The sequence below is a fragment of the Squalius cephalus genome, assembly GCF_949319135.1.
Source record: "Squalius cephalus genome assembly, chromosome: 2".
In the NCBI taxonomy this organism is placed as follows: domain Eukaryota; kingdom Metazoa; phylum Chordata; class Actinopteri; order Cypriniformes; family Leuciscidae; genus Squalius; species Squalius cephalus.
In genome coordinates, this window is record NC_137123.1 from 18,205,052 (window position 1) to 18,226,216 (window position 21,165).

Here is a 21,165-nt window from a genome sequence, read left to right on the forward strand (position 1 = left end):
GGAGATTTTGATCATTACCCAAAGGCACAACTTAAAGAGGTAGTTCACATTTCACCCACACAATGTATTTGCTGTTCCATAATGTAGATCATCCCAATTTGAACCATAAAGTATTTTCTCTTGTGAGAACACCTTACTGGGAGTGTGCTGCTCCAAAATGAATAAAGTGGATACACCTGCAAACAACATAATTTTGAGCAGCAACCCAGCTGATATATTTATATTAAAAAAATGCAAAACAACACAAGGTGGTTTAGGATTCATTATATAATTGTAGAAATAAGTATAAACCATTAATAAATCCCGAACCAATGTGTGTTGTTGTGCGCACGACAGTCTTTCAGTTGCTTGCTTCAGGTAGTTCATTCATTTTAGATCAGCACACTCCTGTCCTGGTGAAGTCGAGCTTGTTCTTCTGACAGGGAACACACTAGGTCAGCTTGATCTATTACACTTGCATGGACCAGAAAATCTATGGATAATCTGAACTATCACCTTAAATAAAATAAAGAGCCATGCTTACAGGAAGCTTGACATTTACTAGGTCACAAAGACTTCAGTCTGTATTATACATAAGTATGAAGTTGGGGTATTTTAGACATTGATTTATCTTACCCAACACCACAACTGAAATCATATCAAATATGTCTAATGTTGCCTGTATCCTATTTTAGATGTATATGTACATTAGCATGCTGACGTTTGTGTTTTGGTTAGTAACCATGATGTGCAGTCAACAAAACAACAACATCTAATAATGGAATGTTGTTTGTCTAGATGTTAACATTGTGACATAGCTGGGTTTAGACCACCATACCTCACAACAATTTAGAAGTGAGATTGTGACCCAACAACACATTCATTCACATTTAGTATTTGACATCAATATGACGTTAGCTTGAGACGTTGGCACAGTGTTGTATTTTACAACACAACTTAAAACCAAGAAAATATCTAGGTATGTTAGAATTAGCAGATGTTGATGTTGGAAATATGTTGAATTTATGTTACTTTACAACACAACTTAAAACCCCAAAATATATCAGTGTCTAATGATGTTAGAATTTCATGTTGTGTGGATGTTAACATTGTTGTTTAGGAGACGTTGGGTTTTGGTCACCATACCTCATGACGAAATGTCAGTGTTTGACGTGAATATGACGTTGGCTTGACGTTTGATTTTGGTAAGTTAATGTCACAAGTAAATTGTAAAATGTCACATCTAATGATGTTAGACTTTGATGTTGTGTGGATGTTACCATAATGACATCAAGAAGACGTTGGGTTTTGGTCACCATACCTCACGACTAAATGTCAGTATTTGATGTCAATATGATGTTAAAGAGACCTTGGGTTTTGGTCATCATATACCTCATGACTGTCAGTTTTTGACGTCAGTAGGACGTTATCTTGAGGATTTTGGATATCTGTTGGATTTTGATTAGTTAATATCACAACCTAAAACCAACAAAACTTCAACGTCTAATGATGTTCGAATTTGACCTTGTGTGGACATTACCATTACAACGTTAAGGAGACGTTGGGTTTTGGTTACCATGCTAGAGGTCTTCACGGGTGCACTTTGATCCGAAAACTCGAGTTCGGGTCTAAAACTTAAACGAGTGCCTTGGACACAGGTCGGGTTCGGTATTAGTGGCCTCGGGTCTCTGGCATCTAAATGTGCTTTTTCAATATGGACCTGAGAAGACCCGAATTCTTTTAAAATGTCAGGCATTTAACAAAACTTTATTAGCTATTTAAAACAATTCTATGACAGCGTTATTAAGTTCTCTCTGAATCCGCACTTCTACATGCAATGGACTCTACGTAAGGTTGCTTGCGCATTTAGATGTTGCTCCACTTTTTTGCCTACCGTTTCAACGATCATCTTAAGGTCAGGTATAAGATACAATTAAATTATAGGATGTACTGAAGTTACAGTGATGAGTGATTGACATTTCAGCACTTCGCACGTACTTGCGCGTTCATGTCAAGTGAATTTTTTTAGAAATGCGTGTAGAAAAGGAACAAATGTTTGTAACCTTGCACACAGAAATCCATTGTAACTATGAGATCCATCAGGAAAAGGCACTCGCTTCATTACACTGCGTGTTCATGTAGGGCTTCAAGTAAATAAATGAATAATGGAGCAGCGGCCAAATAAGTCAGAAGGACACCGGGATTCTTCTTGACAGACTTTGCTGTGCACACGTCAGTGCCATTTATGTTTGGGTCCAGTCAGGTTAGAAAAGAAATGCTGTCGGGTTGGGTTGGACTCGGGTCTGACTCGGGTTGGGTTTTTCTTTAAATAAAATAATTTATGCACGTCAGGTTTGGGTAAGAAGTGATTTGGGTTGGGTACAGATTTTAGGATCCAAGAAGAACCTAAAACCAACAAAATATCAACATCTAATGATGTTAGAATTTGACGTTGTGCGGGCGTCAACATTATGACGTCAAGATGACGTTGGGGTTTGGTCACCATACCTCACGACTAAATGTCAGTGTTTGACGCAAATATGACGTTGGCTTGATGTTGTATTTTGGTTAGTTAATGCCACAACCTAAAACCAACAAAATATCAACGTCTAATGATGTTAGAATTTGACGTTTAGTGGACATTAACATTATGATGTCAAGGTGACGTTGGGGTTTGGTCACCATACCTCACGACTAAATGTCAGTGTTTGACGCAAATATGACCTTGTCAGGAGACGTTGGCTTGACGTTGTATTTTGGTTAGTTAATACCACAACCTAAAACCAACAAAATATCAACGTCTAATGATGTTAGAATTTGACGTTGTGTGGACATTACCATTATGATGTCATAGAGATGTTGGATTTTGGGTAACTTTACAACACAACCTAAAAACAACAAAATATCAACTTCAGCTGACGTCGGTATTGGGCGTCAGCTTAACGTTGACATTAGACGTTGAGGTGATGTTGGATTTTAGTCATCCGACGTCGCAACCAAAATTCAACTGAATATCAATGTCATATGATGTTGTGTGCCTGTTGTTCATGGACATCTCGACACTTGGTCAGTTGGAACCGGGGTTTGTAGACAACCTACACGAACCACTGAGCCACTGCCGCCCCAATATATACTTTTCCGGGGTAGGTCACCAGGTCTTTCTTCAAACCTCCTCATTACATGGCTTGGGACGGACACATACACAGACAGACACAGACGCACACGCACACACACACACACACACACACACACACACACACACACACACACACACACACACACACACACACACACACACACACACACACACACACACACACACACACACAAACTATAGGTGGAGAGGAGAGAAAGAGTGATAGAGCCAATTCAGTGGATGGGGATTATTAAGAGGCCATGATTGGCAATGGCCGATGGAGGGAATGTGGCCTCCAAGTATATACTTATACTTATATAATAATATGTACAGCACTAACACAATATCTGGCCCAGTGTTTGATAAATTAATAATATTTGTTGTAGTATGAATACACTTGGCCTTTTCTCAAATTAGCTTGAATCGTTCCAGAAGAGGGCAGGCTTGACTTCTGTGTAATATGTAATATCACTGGTAGGAGATTAACCAAACCTAAACCTGGCAACTTGCATGAGAATGATAGCTCTTTACTTGTCTGAGCATAATTTTTACTGACATAAACACCTGTATAAATCACAATGCAGAGAAAATCATCACAAAGAAGCTAACATTCAAGCATCGTTCCTAAGGAACTCATAATATTACCACTGAACCTGTACCTATTAATTTGGTGTGAAAGTGACACTATAGGTTGTGCAATGTGATTCAACAACAGCAAATAATGTAGCTTAGGAACGTTGTGACATTCCTTTCATCGTGACATTTGATTGTAGGCGTTCTATTTTCTACAAATTGTTACTTCTGAATCTTTGTGCATCAGGTTGTCAACACCTTGTGATCATTTGAACTTGTATGCCACCTCTGTTCACTTAGAGATCTATAATAAAAAAATGCCTTTCATGATATGCTGCATTCCCCCTGCAGGGTCCAAAATGAACTCTAAGTGCCAAAAGTGATTCAAATTTGGCTTTGGTGAGTAAAAAAGTAGATATAACTTACATTACACCACCAAAACATGCATGTAAAGAAAGGTTTTTTTTCTTTTAGAGGCATGATGCTGTGAGTGACATAATGACCTGGGATGTTTGTCAGGGGAAAAAAGCTAAATAATCCTAAATAAAAGCGAAATAATAATTAAAATAATAATTTTAATCCTTTATATATATTTCGCATTTCATGGAAAGAGAGCTCGATTGCATACAGAGAGGCTTTAAAAGCTGCAAGATCTGCTTATTTTTCAACCCTATTAGAAGAAAATAAACAAAATCCTAGGTATTTATTTGAAACGGTGGCTAAACTAATGAAAAATAAAGCTTCAAGCACCGAAGTTTCCAAACAACACAGCAGTAATGACTTTATGAACTTCTTTACTTATAAGATTGATAATATCAGGGACAAAATTATAACTATGCAACCGTCTATTACATCAGGCAGTGCATTGTAGTCTCCCTGAGGAAAAATTTGATTCATTCGTTGCTATAGAAGAGGAAGAATTGACTAAATTCGTTAAATCATCTAAATCGACAACATGTATGTTAGACCCTATACCGACTAAGCTACTGAAAGAGATGCTCCCAGAGGTCATAGATCCTCTTCTTAATATCATTAATTCATCTTTGTCTCTAGGATACGTACCAAAAAACTTTAAGCTGGCTATGATTAAACCTCTTGTTAAAAAAACACAACTTGATCCTACAGAATTAGTCAATTACAGGCCGATCTTGAATCTACCTTTTCTGTCATAGATTTTAGAAAAAGCAGTATCTTCACAACTGTGTTCCTTTCTAGAAAGAAATGATATCTGCGAGGATTTTCAGTCAGGATTTAGACCGTACCACAGTACCGAGACTGCTCTCATTAGAGTCACAAATGATTTGCTCTTATCATCCAATCTTGGTTGTATCTCTCTATTAGTGTTACTCGATCTTAGTGCTGCATTTGACACCATTGACCACAACATTCTTTTAAATAGACTAGAAAACTATGTTGGCATTAGTGGAATTGCACTAGCATATATATATTTCGCATTTCATGGAAAGAGAGCTCGATTGCATACAGAGAGGCTTTAAAAGCTGCAAGATCTGCTTATTTTTCAACCCTATTAGAAGAAAATAAACAAAATCCTAGGTATTTATTTGAAACGGTGGCTAAACTAACGAAAAATAAAGCTTCAAGCACCGAAGTTTCCAAACAACACAGCAGTAATGACTTTATGAACTTCTTTACTTATAAGATTGATAATATCAGGGACAAAATTATAACTATGCAACCGTCTATTACATCAGGCAGTGCATTGTAGTCTCCCTGAGGAAAAATTTGATTCATTCGTTGCTATAGAAGAGGAAGAATTTACTAAATTCGTTAAATCATCTAAATCGACAACATGTATGTTAGACCCTATACCGACTAAGCTACTGAAAGAGATGCTCCCAGAGGTCATAGATCCTCTTCTTAATATCATTAATTCATCTTTGTCTCTAGGATACGTACCAAAAAACTTTAAGCTGGCTATGATTAAACCTCTTGTTAAAAAAACACAACTTGATCCTACAGAATTAGTCAATTACAGGCCGATCTTGAATCTACCTTTTCTGTCATAGATTTTAGAAAAAGCAGTATCTTCACAACTGTGTTCCTTTCTAGAAAGAAATGATATCTGCGAGGATTTTCAGTCAGGATTTAGACCGTACCACAGTACCGAGACTGCTCTCATTAGAGTCACAAATGATTTGCTCTTATCATCCAATCTTGGTTGTATCTCTCTATTAGTGTTACTCGATCTTAGTGCTGCATTTGACACCATTGACCACAACATTCTTTTAAATAGACTAGAAAACTATGTTGGCATTAGTGGAATTGCACTAGCATGGTTTAAATCATACTTATCTGACCGTTATCAGTTTGTAGCAGTAAATGAAGAGATGTCTTATCGATCACAAGTTCAGTATGGCGTACCACAAGGCTCAGTACTAGGACCGTTGCTGTTCACTCTGTACATGCTACCATTAGGAGATATCATTAGGAAACATGGAATTAGCTTTCACTGTTATGCCGACGATACTCAGCTCTATATTTCTTCAAAACCTAACGAAACTTACCAATTCACAAAATTAACGGAATGCATAGCTGATATAAAAAAATGGATGACTCGTAATTTCCTACTTCTAAATTCTGAAAAAACAGAGATTCTAATTATTAGGACAAAAAACGTCCTCACGTACTAACCTAGAATACTGTCTAACACTTGATGGCTGCTCTGTTAAGTCTTCGTCGTCGGTTAGGAACCTGGGTGTGCTCTTTGATACCAATCATTCATTTGAAAGTCACGTGTCTAGTATCTGTAAAACCGCATTTTTCCATCTTAAAAATATATCTAAATTACGCCATATGCTCTCATTGACAAATGCGGAACAATTAGTTCATGCGTTCATGACCTCAAGGCTAGATTATTGTAATGCTCTACTGGGTGGTTGCCCTGCACGCTTAATAAACAAACTACAGCTAGTTCAAAACGCAGCAGCTCGAGTTCTTACCAGAACCAGGAAGTAGGACCATATTAGCCCAGTTCTGTCAAAACTGCATTGGCTCCCTATTAAACATTGCATCAATTTTAAAATATTGCTGATTACTTACAAAGCATTAATGGTTTAGCTCCGCAGTACTTGAGCGAGCTCTTAAAGGGACACTCCACCCATTTGCATTAAGCTTTGCATTGTTAGAAACCCAGTCATACTATTGAATGGTCGTGCAACACTCTCTCATTTTCCCGAGACGGGAGAAATCCGTTATTTACCTCTTACACTTCCTCCTACAATGACGCAAAAATCGTCATTTTGCGTCATTGTAGGAGGAAGTGTAAGAGGGGGGGATTTCTGTTGAGACTACAGACACTCGTTCCTCATCTTTCCCAGGGGGCGGGACCCGCTCACGCTACAGACCTATTACAGATCAGTGGGTGGGACTTTACTCTCTGAAACTGAAAGCAATATCCTCCATCTTGTTTGAAGCTAAGCTAACAGGCGCTGTGGAGACAGATGTAAAGTTATGGCAATAGCGGAGGAGAGTGCTCAATATGATATAGAAGAAGAGGATTTCGGAAGTCTGATGCTTGAATCAGGTGTTTGTGGCTACCTTTACAAGCCGCATTATAGCGAAGAGCAACCGAGGCAGAAGACCTGCCTGCTGCGGACGAGGAGCCCGGACTGGCTCGAGTTAGGGCGGACTGGTGGCGCCGGTGATCTCACTATGCAACTACGAACACAGAGATAGAGTCCGTCTGCGGCAAAGAATTTCAACGATGACAATTTCTCCTGGACGAAATCTCTGAATCAGACGAGGACACGGACGTTTATGTTGAGAACTATCCTAGTTTCGCACCGCATATGTTCTGACTGAACATCCAGGTACCATGCAATAATTCACCTTTTCGAAAGAAATACAAACAAGGAGTAATGCACTAATGAGTTCGCCAACTAACTAGACATTTTGTGTGAATGTGAAATGAATTTCAAGCTCTAGTGGTAGCTAGCCTTGTAGACGGAAGAGTGATTTCTCTTAAAGGCAGATATGCGCTGTTCTGGATTAGTGGGAGTGGCTTGCGGAGCTGTGCAGTGTGGTGCATTGTGGGAGTTGTTGTCTTTCATACAAATGCGTCCTGAAGTTATTTTTTGTCTTTCCTCGGTCACGAAGGCACCAAATTCAAAATTTATTTCACATTTCGACTACATATATGACCCACTTTAAATAAAAAACAATGTTCAAATGGGTGGAATGCCCCTTTAACGCATTATAGTCCTTCACGTCTATTGCGATTTCAAAATTCCGGCCAGTTAATAATACCTAGAATATCAAAATCGACTGCTGGCGGTAGATCCTTTTCCTATTTAGCGCCAAAACTTTGGAACAGTCTTCCTACCATTGTCTGGGAAGCAGACACACTCTGTCAGTTCAAAGCTAGATTAAAGACACATCTCTTTGACCTAGCATTCACATAACACATTATAGACTTCTATAATTCAATGTTAGGCTGCATAGATTAGGTCAGCTGGAACCGGGAAAACTTCCCATAAATCCTGATGTACTCGTTACATCATGAGAAGAATGGCATCTACGCAAATTTTAGTGTCTTTGTTTATTCCGAGGTTTTCCCGCAGCCTGCCGGATCCAGGCTGTATCCAGATCTGATGAAGGACCTTCGCCTGGACCCGATGACAATGCAGTGCTGAAGTGCCAACTAGTCTCTCCCTATGGAGGATCCCTTTACCACTCTACAGATAAAGCGTTGAGAAAACTCAATTTGCGTATCTACACCGAATCGATAAAATAAAATAAAATTCTGTATCAAAATTATAAGGAAACACCAGTACTTTGTTTAGGCTTGGTTTGTAGGGAATTACAAACCTGCGCACATATATTCAAACGCACATAACTATAGAACCAATTATTAATGCGCATGTGAACACCATCAGCGTTTCTCGCAGGTTCGCGTTAAAAGTTTGTGTAGAGAGAATGGTGTCGTCTTAGCGGCCCCTAATTTAATAACAAATGATCGTTGCGACGGAAGCGAATCAATCAAAACTAACTTTAGCTGGAAAATGGCTTTCTTAAAGAACCGCTGTAAAGCCAAAACATGAAGATGACTTGACATGACTTGACTAAATATAAAAATGCAGGTTTTTTTTTTTTTTTTTTAACTGTAGGTTTTTACAGTACTGTGCTGCTGTACTGCAGCTGTACTGTACTGCTGTACTGTTTTTACTGTACTGTGTACAGCGCCATTTAACAGTGCAGTGTTGGTAGATAAGGCTAAAAAGTTCATTTTGGCATATACTGTATATATACTGTATATATGCATTTATTTATTTATTTTTTTTGCCCCCCTAAGCACAAAAGTGGCTATAGATCAAATGTAACCCTGGATCACATCACAAGTCGCACGGGTATATTTGTGGCAATAGCCAACAATACATTGTATGGGTCAAAATTATTGATTTTTCTTTTATGTCAAAAATGATTAGGATATTAAGTAAAGATCATGTTCCATGATGATATTTTGTAAATTTCCTACTGTACATATATAAAACATTTATTTTTGTATGTGAATGCAGAACAATTGCGAACATAAATTGACAAATTTAAAGGTGATTTTCTCAATGTTTCGGGGTTTTTTTTTTGCACCAACAGATTACAGATTTTCAAATAGTTGTATCTCAGCCAAATATTGTCATATATAATGACAACAAACCATTCATCAATGGAAAGCTTATCTCAATTTCAAAAATGGACCCATGTGACTGGTTTTGTGGTCCAGGGTCACAAATGAACAATCCATCAAAAGATCTGTGCTGCAACTCAAGAACATAGAAAATATATTATTTTTTTTTTGTGATGTAGCACTTCAAAGCAGGTATGTAAAGGACAGGAGTATTAGCTGTCTGAGCACCTGCCACAGATCTGAATCTCAAATAGATAAGCACAGTTCAGCAAAAAAAAAAAAAAAAAAGGATTACAACAAATGTTCTCTGAGACTGATAACAGGGAAGGTGTGCCAGCGAGGAAATAGATTTTGTCGGTCTGTAAAGATGCCGTGAAAAAATCGTCTGACACATGCCACTGATCAGGAGATAGAAGCAACAATACAAAGATGGCTTCAGCTTGCTCCTGATAGAGATGGAGGAGATTTTTATTTATTTTTTGGCTTGTGCATTACTACAATAAGTAAACTACTGTTTAAGACAGACCAGAACATTTTGAAAATAAATGCACTTTGAGGTGGTAATAAGATGTTAAGCTTTGAATGTACTAAAAAAAATAGAAAATAATAATTTATTATTATTGGCTTGTGCCTATTGTTAAATAAACTATTTTTGAGAATTGAATTTTCTTGTGCCTTATTTGTTCACATGGTTTGGGTAAGATTAGGCTGGGTTATGGCTCAGTTTTGGGGTTTCTGGTTAAAGGGTGGTGTCGATATGGTTAACTTATGGCTCGAAATGTGCCCTTCATTTCATGGATTGCCAGGATGCAACAGATGGACCCTTCGCAGTCTCATCCACTTACTTGAATAATCTAATTTGTCTAATGATACAATGAAAAAATAAAGAATAATATATTTATATATATAAAGCGGTTCAAGTGTTAACTTACATCATACCAAGAGGCAATTTTATATCATTTATATGCTTTATTATGTACATAAATGGGCCACGGTGACCATGTTTTTTATTTAGGCAGTTGAGTATAACTTTCAAAAAAGGCCAGTACAGACATTATTGTCAACGACAGCTGTCACAGTGGATAGGCGACAAGAACAGTCCTCTGTAGGCTAGACCGTCCCATTTGACAACGCTCAGTCCGACCTTCGAAGGTGTGGCCTTTGACGTCAGAGTAGCATGTTGCCTTTGAATTGGGACACAGCCCATGTGTCCAGCAGCCATATCACCCTGTAGCCCAAGACTGGTTGCCCACTGAAGCTAAGCAGGGCTGAGCCTGGTCAGTACCTGGATGGGAGACTCCTGGGAAAACCAGGTTGCTGCTGGAAGAGGTGTTAGTGAGGCCAGTAGGGGGCGCCAGTATAGTGTCAGTGACACTATACTGTCAAAAGAAACCGAGGTCCTGACTCTCTGTGGTCATTAAAAATCCCATGGCACTTCTCGTAAAGAGTTGGGGTGTAACCCCTGGTAATCCTGGCCACATTCCCTCCATCGGCCATTGCCAATCATGGCCTCCTAATAATCCCCATGCACTGAATTGGCTCTATCACTCTCTCTCTCCTCTCCTCCTTATAGCTTGTGTGTGTGTGTGTGTGTGTGTCCCAAGCCATGTAATGAGGAGGGTTGAAGAAAGACCCTGGTGACCTACCCCAGAAAAATCATCACTAATGATTGGGAGATGGCCCATAAAATCACCAAGAGTCACATACAACTGAAAATGTTCATGAATGAATATTTAATAAAGTAACTTTAATTTTATTGGCCACGGGGAGAAAATACAGTGTAGTTTTTAAAACTAAATCTGAAAAAAAGTCATTCTCTTCATTCAAACTCCAATTTAGCCTCCTCTGGCATGAACATTATTATTTTTTTCCTCTCTTGTATACACATCTAAAACCGTGTATAGTGGTCTATAAGCTCTAAGTGTATTTAAAAAAGCTCTTTTAATTTTGGAAATATTGAAATAACAGCACAGAAAGAATCATTTGATGATTATTAAAACTGTTAAAACAACTGACATTTATTGGATAATAAAAAAGCACTTTACTACAGTTAACTGCTATATTAAAAATGTTTTATTGGAGTCAGGGATTTATGGATCGACTACTGTACATGGTTGTTTGCTCTCTCATTCAACATCTCAATTCTGATAAATGTTTTCTGACCTTAGAATTAACGTATTCAAAATTAAATTAATTAATACATGTTCTGAGTCTTATTTTGAACAATTCATCAGTGTGGATCATTCCAAAGAAAATAATTATTTATCATTTTATTCTTCAATCACGTTATAACTTCCTTTGCCTCAGAAATACTTTTTTTTTTTTTTTCAGATGACATTATGAATCCCTCTTATTTTTTCAACACTTCTGCTCAATTCTGGTGACTCCCACTTTTACCGGTCAATTTCAGATGGATACAGAATCCGCGTTTCCAGTACAGTTCCCTTTCGAGGGAACTCGAACTGCGTCGAATGACACTTTGGGGGAACGCCCCTCAGCGTAGCGCCTCTGAAGTATGAATGAAACTAAACCAATCCTGATTGGTGTTGCGTCATGACGTAATGTGTGAAGGCATATGCGGAAGCTACAAAAGGACGCCGGCACACAACAGAGATAGCTTTCTGTTCTTCAGCAAGCGCTCTCTGTTCTTGTATGTCATATTTGGCGTTGTTTGTCACAGTCACAAAGCATATATATAAATGGCGAGTAAAAGCAGATACAGGAGGTGTGTGCATCCCTGCCCACGTTATATCACGGGTGGGGACACACACCAACTGTGTGTACACTGTTTGGGAGCGCAGCACGCGCGGGCAGCTCTCGAGGCGGCTGCTTGCGAGGATTGTGAAAAATTAACAATCCGTGTGCTGCGCTCCCATCTGGCCATCTTCGATGATGATGGCCAGGCTCGCGAGCCTCGTGGTGCGGGACCCGCGTTCGCTGAGGCGGCGCGGCAACGCTCTTCATGGGGCTCGCAAATGGATCTGGCGGGGGATCCCGAGACTGCCGAGGCACGCTCTCGTGATTCATCCGCCAGTTCCGATGCTCTCCCTCCTCGCGCGGAAGCCTGCTCGGCGGCTTCTACCGCACGAGTGGAGAGCCCGATGCTTGAGCTGTCTGCTTCTGAGGAAGTAGACGTGCTCAGCATCGAAGGCGGGGATTTTGGGGATGATTCGCCACCCCATATCCCCGCATATGAGGAGCTGGTGGAGGTTGTCTCTCGTGCAGTGGCCCGTCTTAATATCAGTTGGCCACATGAGAGGCAGGAAACGCTTATTAAAAGCAAGTTGGACGAGCGTTTCCTGCAGCACAGAGAGCAACCTCATCATCGGGGTTTGCCGTTCTTTCCCGATTTACACAACGAGTTGTGTAAATCGTGGAACAAGCCACACTCATCTCGCGTGTCCAACCCCCCTGTTTTAAATTATAGTAATATTTTGGGGGGGGCGAGAGAACGGTTATGGGATGATGCCTCGGGTGGAACAGCCGCTTGCCACCTATTTAGCCCCCGAGTCTGCATCATCCCTGAAAACCCCGGTGCTGTCCACTAAACCGTGCCGTGAAACATCATCGTTAGTGGGCAGGGCTTATATGGCTGCGGGTCGGGCTGGTGCTAGTCTGCATACAATGGCAGTACTACAAGCGTACCAGGCCGACCTTCTTAAGGATATTGATGAGGGCAAGGGGCCAACTCCGGAAGATATTGCGGAGTTGAGGAAGGCTGCAGATTTGTCTTTCCGAGTCACCAAGGAGACGGCCCGTACGATTGGCCGTTCCATGGTGGCAATGGTGGTCTCGGAGAGGCACCTATGGTTAAATCTGTCGGGCATCAAGGAGGAAGACAGGGCTTTCCTCCTTGATGCCCCGATTTCGCCTTCTGGCCTGTTCGGCGACTCAGTAAACACCGTCGTCGACAGGTTTCAGGAGGCGAAGAAACAATCTGCAGCCTTCAGACAATATCTCCCTCGCCACTCCAAGCCTAAGAAGCCTGCCCCCAGTGGGCAGCCGCAGCCATCCACCAGCTCCTCCGCCTATAGACAGGCGCAAAAGGAGAGCGTCGCTTCTAGAGCCCCCCCTCAAACAGCATGGGGGCATAGACGACGCTCTCAGCCGAAGCCTCAACCTAAGCAGGGCGACCTGAGGGCCGTCCTGCAGGCGAAAAAGGCTTCGACAAAGAGGTCCTAGCCAGCCTAGGTCCTCTGCAGGCGGCCCAACCCGTGGGGGAGCGATCGAGGTCGCCTCCTCCACGGAGCCCGCAGGAAATCGATGTCGACTTCCAGCCGCCAAGTGCGCTTCGGGACGCATCGGTTTCCAGCGAACGCGCCCTGCACTGTCCGCCCCACAGGCTTGCGGCCAGGCAGCACTCGCGTCCGCACATCGAGAATCGTTTTCGGTCGAACCCTGCCGGAGATCCGCTTCAGGGGGCCAAGAACGAATCCCGATTAATACCCGAAGCCAGCCTCGAGAGGCTGGTTCCCTTAGTAGAGTATTTCGATGCATGGAAAAATCTCACGAATATTTCTCCTTGGGCTCTGCGCACCATTCAAAAGGGGTACAGACTACAGTTCGGTTCCCGCCCACCAAAGTTCAACGGGGTGGTCTGGACTGTAGTCGACCCAGAGCAGAGTCGGGTATTGGAACAAGAAGTAAATTCCCTGCTGGTAAAGGAGGCTATAGAACGTATTCCTCCTCCAGACAGGGAGTCCGGGTTTTACAGCCGCTACTTCATAGTTCCCAAGAAGGATGGGGGGTTGCGTCCGATAATAGATCTCAGGCATTTGAATCGTTCTCTGAGGAGATTCAGGTTCAAGATGCTCACTATTCCCATTATCGTGAGCCAAATTCAATCCGAGGATTGGTTTGTCACGATAGATCTGAAGGACGCATACTTCCACATTTCCATCCTTCCGTCTCACAGGAGGTTCCTGAGGTTCGCTTTCGGGGGCGAAGCGTACCAATATCGGGTTCTTCCATTCGGCCTAGCTCTCTCCCCTCGCACATTTACAAAATGTATGGACGTAGCTCTAGCACCGCTGAGGCTTCAGGGTATCAGGGTCCTCAATTATATCGACGACTGGCTGATCCTGGCCCAGTCACAAGAGCTGGCAGTTCGGCATCGAGATGTCATCCTTGCCCACATCCAGAGCCTGGGGTTGAGACTCAACACGAAAAAGAGCGTGTTGGCACCAGCCCAGAGAACCACGTTTCTGGGAGTGGTGTGGGATTCGGTCACGATGCGGGCACAATTGTCTCCTGCACGGATCGAATCCATCCTGGCCATGGTGACCAGGATAAAGCTAGGCCAGGCCATTACTGTAAAACATTTTCAGAGAGTGTTATGTCTCATGGCAGCAGCATCCAATATCATTCCATTCGGTCTCCTGCACATGAGGCCCCTGCAGTGGTGGTTGAAAACCAAGGGGTTCTCCCCGAGGGGAAACCCATTTCGCATGATCAGGGTTACGCGCAGATGCCTTCGTTCCCTATCTATGTGGAAGAGAGCTTGGTTTCTGTCCCAAGGTCCCGTGCTGGGAGCGTCATGTCGCCGGAAAGCCGTTTCGACAGACGCCTCTCTCACAGGCTGGGGCGCGGTCATGGACAACCGCTTTATGAGAGGTCTATGGCAGGACCATCATTCCTCCTGGCATATAAACTGCCTGGAAATGTTGGCAGTGTTCCTGCTGGACCTCAAGGGTCATCACGTCCTTGTGAGGACGGACAATATGTCGGTGGTCGCCTATATAAACCATCAAGGGGGTCTGAGGTCTCGCCCTCTATGCAGACTGGCGCATCAGATCCTCCTGTGGTCCCAGGGGAAATTGTTGTCTCTCAAAGCAACATACATCCCAGGGAATCAGAATCAGGGAGCAGACATCCTGTCGAGGCAGGGGCTGAGGCCCGGGGAATGGAGACTCCATCCCGAGGTGGTGGAGTTAATATGTCAGAGGTTCGGCCCAGTGGAAGTGGATCTATTCGCGTCTCGAGAGACGACTCACTGTCCACTGTGGTTCTCCCTCACACATCCAGCCCCGCTGGGGTTGGATGCCATGGTACAGACGTGGCCGAGGCTGCGTCTGTATGCATTTCCCCCGATCGCTCTGCTCCCGGGAGTTCTAGAGAGGGTTCGTCGCGACGGGATCAGTCTATTATTGGTAGCCCCGTTGTGGCCGGCCCGAGTATGGTTCTCAGACATAATATCACTCCTCGACGGCCCTCCATGGGAGCTTCCCATCAGGAGGGACCTGCTGACACAGGCAGAGGGCTCAATATTTCACCCTCGGCCCGAACTATGGAAACTGTGGGTCTGGCCCCTGAGGGGGCACAGTACCGAGAGGCTGGCCTGTCAGCAGGAGTAGTAGAGACCATACTCAGCTCTAGAGCTCCCTCCACGAGGAAACTGTACGGCCTAAAATGGAATGTTTTCACCATATGGTGCAGAGAGCATGAGGTGGACCCAGTTAACTGCCCAGTGGCTTCAGTGCTGGAGTTCCTCCAAGATCGCTTCTCGGCTGGTCTTACCCCGTCCACTCTCAAGGTGTACGTGGCTGCCATTTCGGCTTTCCACGCTCCTCTGAGTGATGGGCCTCTGGGGAGACAGCAGTTGGTCGCACGTTTCCTCCGTGGGGCTTGGAGGATGAGACCTGCGGCTCGTACCAGGATTCCCACTTGGGACCTGGCGGTGGTTCTCGAAGGGTTGGTTGAGGCCCCCTTCGAACCGCTGGAGTCGGCTGAGGCCAAGAACCTTTCTCTAAAGGTGGCTTTCTTGTTGGCCATTACTTCTCTGAGGAGGGTAGGAGATCTCCATGCGCTCTCTATTTCCAACGGGTGCCTGGAGTTTGCTCCAGGTAACGTCAAAGCCATTCTACATCCTAGGCCAGGCTATTTGCCTAAGGTGCCATCTAATGTGGCACGGCCTACAGTTCTGCAGGCTTTTCATCCTCCACCTCACGTGACGGCGGATGAGGAGAGACTTCATCTGCTCTGCCCTGTCAGAGCGCTCAAAATATATATCCAGAGGTCCTCCTCATGGCGGAAGTCAGACCAGTTGTTAGTGTGTTTCGGGTCGCCCAAGAAAGGGCTTCCTGCTTCAAAACAGACCATTAGCAACTGGATTGTCCATGCTATATCTATGGCCTACCAGGTGCACAATTTGCCTTCACCTCTGGCCGTGAGGGCTCACTCTACCAGAGGCATGGCGTCCTCTAGAGCCCTCCTCTCAGGGGCCCCGATCCAAGAAGTCTGCGATGCAGCAGGATGGGCCACCCCTCACACTTTTATTAGATTTTACAGCCTGGACATTACATCGACACCTGGCACCTTTGTGCTCTCGTCCTAAGTGTGCCTGTGCGCAGCTTCACACTAGGACAGGCAGGGCTCGTTGTGGCATAGTGGGTACTCGTTCCCCCAAAGTGTCATTCGACGCAGTTCGAGTTCACTCGAAAGGGAACGTCTCGGGTTACGACTGTAACCCTTGTTCCCTGAGAAAGGGAACGAGAACTGCGTCCCTTCGTCACGCCTCTCCCTGCCTGGGAGCGCTTGCTTCATCACAGAAGCTATCTCTGTTGTGTGCCGGCGTCCTTTTGTAGCTTCCGCATATGCCGTCACACATTACGTCATGACGCAACACCAATCAGGATTGGTTTAGTTTCATTCATACTTCAGAGGCGCTATGCTGAGGGGCGTTCCCCCAAAGTGTCATTCGACGCAGTTCTCGTTCCCTTTCTCAGGGAACAAGGGTTACAGTCGTAACCCGAGACGATTTGCGCAAAACTTTTGCCATATTTTCTAAATGTCGATAAAAAAAACGATTGCGAAATGACGGAGTTTCCATTAACATATGTTATATGCTAAATGGTCATTTTTTCCTCTCACGATAAGTCATTCCAAAAATCATGGCAAAGGACGTTGGTAGGTTTACGTATATACCAGTCACCGCACTAACCATTATTTTTCATCGAAGGAGACGTAGGTGTGTTTTCCAAGCTTTAATAGCAAGGAAAGCCCCTTATACCTTGGAGCGGCACGTATGAGGTGTTTCTCCCTCATGTCTGCTTCAAGGTCTTGATAAATTGTGGCATTTCTTTGTTGTTTAGAATCCAGTGTTCCCGTAATACTTTTGTCTTTTATGAGTTTAATGAAAAACTCTTTCTCGTCTTCTGTCCAAACATACCGCTCCTTCTTTAAATAATAATCATGTGACTTTTATGTATGCCAGGTGACCTGTAAATGTGAAAAAACTGTTTCCATTGCAGTTTTGCAAAATATTCCTTTTTCGAATTGCCTGAAAAACCACCTCATGCGAGCATAAAAACTTTTTTTTGTTTTTGCGAAATTGTGCCATTCCATTGGGCATATTTTCAATTCGCAATTTCAATTTGAAGGGTAATGGAAACGTGGCTAATGTAGCTCTAATATATTTTTTTTATATCCCATTTCAGTTGCAAATACAGCAGAGTACAGGAGTAAAATGGTGAACCGCGTTTCACATTGACTTGTGAAGTGTGTAATTTGGTAACACTTTACAATACGGGTGCACTAATAAGCATTAATTCATGCTTAAAGGTTGTATCAGTGATTTCAGGCCCAAAAATAAATGATCACATTCATCTTATCTTTCCTAACGATCCGCTAGCTGCCCGCTTTTGACGGCATGCTTATGGGGCGGGCAGCTAGCGGATCGTTAGGAAAGATTAGATGAATGTGATCATTTATTTTTGGGCCTGAAATCACTGATACAACCTTTAACTAATGCACAGATAATCATGTGTTAGTGTATGACTCATGAAGAACTAAACCATTAATTAATGATTACTGCATCAGTAACTAATAAAGATTCTAAATGATTAATAGATTAAGTAATATATGAATTGTTATTAATTAAATGTTTCATAATGTATTAATTCCTTAATAACTTATTTTTTTAACCTAAAAGTGTAAATTAATGCGTTAATTACCACAGTTGGTAAAAAGCAATGTACTTCAACTTCCAGTTGTCTACTTTAATTAATCATTAACTAATGATTTGCAAATGTATCATTATGTTGTGACTTTACTTGTTGAGGCACATGACTATTAACTAATTGTTAAGTAATATGCCATTTTGGTTTTGACAGTTTGCACATGCAGTGAATGTAATGTCCGTGAATGTGTGTGAAGGATGGGTGAGTTGGGCTGCACACAAATATCAGCACACCAGAATCTGAACTCCTTACTGCTACACTGTGTTTACACTGGACGAGACCAGCTCTACACTGGACATGACAGACGATCGCAAGTCCATTTGTCCTTCGTAACAGAACTAGCGCAAGAGCTCGGAGTACGTCAGAAATAGAGTGTGGCATCGGTTTACTGTCGGGGTAGTGCCACTGTAGTATCACTGACTATAATGGACGCTCTGTTGTCTTTGTCCAGTCCAGACACAGTGTTATGAAATAGCAGCACTCGACCGCATGTTCTCAGTGTACCACGACCTCAAGCTTAACCTGACATATTCCTGTGCATGAACAACAAGGTTCATCAGACTCAGTGAAATCTTGGTTGTAGATGGTTGGAGATTTAAATCCATGGCTTAGTGTGGATGTCAAAACCAAAATGGCATATTACTTAACAATTAGTTAATAGTTATGTGCCTCAACAAGTAAAGTCATAACATAATGATACATTTGCAAATTATTAGTTAATGATTAATTAAAGCAGACAACTGGAAGTTGAAGTACATTGCCTTGACCAACTGTGGTATTAACGTATTAATTTACACTTTTAGTTAATAAAATAAGTTATTAAGGAATTAATACATTATGACACATTTAATTAATAACAATTCATATATTACTTAATCTATTAGTCATTTAGAATCTTTATTAGTTACTGATACAGTAATCATTAATTAATGGTTTAGTTCTTAATGAGTCATACATTAACACATGATTATCTGTGCATTAGTTAAGCATTAATTAATGCTTATTAGTGCACCCGTATTGTAAAGTGTTACCTGTGATTTCAATACTATTTCCACTACTAGCGGCGCCAAACACAAAACTTCTTAAAAAACAGAGATTATTACTTTAGAAATTCTGTTTCCGCCACAGAAATTACACACTTTACCTTTAAGGTTCCAAGGTACTTTGCAAGATGTACTGCCCCGACATGCCAATTGAAAATCCCTTTGAGTCTCTCTCTCTTTCTACTTTTCTCTCCTTCTCCTCTTTTTCTTGACTGCTACACCCATCCACTGTAATGTAATTCATGTCTTCCCTATACTTAAGGCTAACTACAGGCCTTCCATACCATACACTGTAGAGAAGACTGACTTTGCCACCATAGACTTCAGCTTTCATGTGCAAACACTGTGTTGAGGTCCAAGAAATACACAGTGTTTTTCAGGCAATCGCAGCAGTGCATTGAATGCTAGACACTTTTTGTCTTTAAAACCTTCAAAGTCTTAAACTAATAACTAGCTGTTGTGGGTGATCCCTAAGATGCCAGAATATCCAGGTGTTGTGCAGAATAGGTAGTCCGCACTTATCTCTTCTGCATTATGAGGCAGGTGACTTTGTAAAGTTCTGTACATCGTGAGCTTAGAATTATAAGGTTCTATCTCCGTTTAGGGTAGTTCTGAGATATTGAGCATCAAAGTTTTTACATCCCAGCTGGCAATGGAGAGATGGAACCTTTTTATTTTATTAATAACTACTAACAAAATATTTTTTTACAAAAATAACACCACACAGGCATTAATAAACACCTAATGGATCAGATTATGTCAAAAACTCAATTTCGACCAAAAGTGGAGATAGAACCTTATAATTCTACACATGTTATCACGACATGTGCTGCTGTTTCTGAACCATTAGCTGATGCGATCTGCCCTCATTCACCCTTTACTGATTGAGCATGCAGATTAAATTGTGTTTGAGTGTCAGTATAAAGTGCACAAGTTTATGCATGTGTGTTCGTGTGTATGTGCAGGCATGCAATATTGAAGAAACACCTCCCCAGCTGTGAAAACAAATGCCACATCTGGCTGAAGGTGATTAAGGACATTTGCTAAAAAACAAGCATGATAACACTTTACAATAATTTTCACTTTGCTAACATTAGTTAATGCAATGGATTAAACAAAATCAAAATAAACAATAGTTTTTACAAGATATATATGTTTACGATACCCAGTGCATTAACCTGTCCCTGAAATAGAAATAAGACAGCACAGGTTTTTGTTTCATTCTCTTGCCGTTTCTATTGTTCTTTTTACTTTCATTTCTTCAGAAAACTGCAGTGTTTTGTTTACAGTATGTTCGTTTGATGTTGTTGCCAGTCTCTTGTTTAAAGGGATGGTTCGGAGTAAAAATCTACCTAGGGTCCTTTGCACCATGACCTCGAGCCAAACAAGCCATCAGAAATCAGCCGGATGACTACATCCTTATGCATCGCTTTCTGCCAGGACTTTTACGGGCTTTTCCCAAATCACGGAAGTGACCTCGACGTCCAGGTTAGCAGTAGCATGAGCCGCCAGGCAAGTGTTATTTAAATAAACTCCTGATGTACTTACAAACTTTCCAATGCCTCGTTTTATGAGTACAGAACCTATTTGTACTACTGTAGAAGTTTGGTACCATTCTGGCCATTATTAGTGCGGTAATTTACAAGAGACAGCCTAGGATCCGTTAGCGCCTGCACTAAGCCATTCGGCTGATATCTCTAAATAAGCTCTAACTTTAAGGTCGTCTCCGCCATGGCAGCCCAAAGGGTCATCTCCGCCATGGCCGCCCGAAGGGTCGTCTCCGCCATGGCCGCCCGAAGGGTCTTCTCCGCCATGGCTGCCCAAAGGGTCGGTTCT

The 21,165-nt window shown here is 42.2% G+C and overlaps 1 protein-coding gene and 1 long non-coding RNA gene across 2 annotated transcripts in view; one reads left to right on the forward strand and one right to left on the reverse strand.

Annotated features, from left to right (window-relative positions):
- Nucleotides 1-21,165, forward strand: part of LOC307150696 (heparan sulfate glucosamine 3-O-sulfotransferase 3B1-like) — a 132,968-nt gene that overhangs the window by 76,578 nt on the left and 35,225 nt on the right. The window lies entirely within an intron of this gene.
- The window catches only part of LOC307150701, a 35,043-nt gene that overhangs the window by 12,660 nt on the left and 1,218 nt on the right, over nucleotides 1-21,165 (reverse strand). The gene's annotated exons all lie outside the window — the stretch shown is intronic.